Consider the following 1171-nt stretch of genomic DNA (forward strand, 5'->3'; position numbering starts at 1 on the left):
AACCTGCAGTGTAAAACTCTAGAGCTATGTTCTATATGGAGCTGATTCAATCAATAATCTATAATCAATAAACAGTGTAAATAAACTCTAGAGCTATGTTCTATATGGAGCTGATTCAATCAATAATCTATAATCAATAAACAGTGGTATAACCAACCTGCAGTGTATAAACTCTAGAGCTATGTTCTATATGGAGCTGATTCAATCAATAATCTATAATCAATAAACAGTGTAAATAAACTCTAGAGCTATGTTCTATATGGGAGCTGATTCAATCAATAATCTATAATCAATAAACAGTGGATAGCTCTAGAGTTTATACACTGCAGTTTGTCAAATTCTAAAGCTGTTATGATACATTTCTTTGATCAATAATCTGTATTTCTGTCACTACACAGACAGTTAGCTTACTCAGCAGATTCTTAAATCTGGAATAGAAGACGCTGTAGAACTCCAGATGGGACTTTCTCCTGTGATACTAAACTTTTATCATCAGTCAAACAGGAAAACAAGCTTCAACCAGAAAATAAAGTCATTTTTAAATCTTCAGCGTCCATTTTATGGTAAAAAAAAAAAAAAAGTATTTAATGTATCTAAAATGATGTTGTCTTGAAGTTGGTAAACTTAAAAGTTCCCTGTTGTACAATTAAACTCCCGGTTATCTGGAGCATGTTGAGCTGTAAAACAGACGTCAGCTTTTCTCGTTTTGGATCAAAACTTGAAGAAAATTGAAGTCTGAGTTTGCACATTTGTTCATTGTTGAATTTTATGACTCAAATAATTTTTAAGGTCTGATCCTGAAGCAGCAGCACTGTAGAGGAGCGTCACTGTGCTTTATACTGTTCAGCTCCACACACACTCACACATCCAGGAGCTTGGCTGTCACTCAAAACAAGTGTTGCAGAAAGGGCGTCAATCATAACTGGAGGTCACTTTGAGGCCACGCCTCTGTATCAGAGTGAGACCTCCCATTTATGACGAGCCGTAAGTCTGCTGACATTGACTCGGATGATTTTTATGACCTTAAAGCCTATAGGAAATCAAGTTAGTGCTCCACTCGCAGCATCGCTCCTGACAATATGTGTTTAAGTCTGCGGACGCACGATCAATGAATGTCGACATGACGGGAGAGTCAAAGACGAGGCGGGAGACAGCAGAGAGAGAGAGAGAG

The 1171-nt window shown here is 37.4% G+C and overlaps 1 protein-coding gene across 1 annotated transcript in view; it reads right to left on the reverse strand.

Moving 5' to 3' along the window:
* The window catches only part of LOC118328758 (dedicator of cytokinesis protein 3-like), a gene marked incomplete in the record, with an annotated part of 127180 nt that overhangs the window by 39258 nt on the left and 86751 nt on the right, over positions 1-1171 (reverse strand).

Source organism: Morone saxatilis, unplaced genomic scaffold, assembly GCF_004916995.1.
Source record: "Morone saxatilis isolate NCDOM2014 unplaced genomic scaffold, NCSU_SB_2.0 Contig18, whole genome shotgun sequence".
NCBI lineage: Eukaryota > Metazoa > Chordata > Actinopteri > Moronidae > Morone > Morone saxatilis.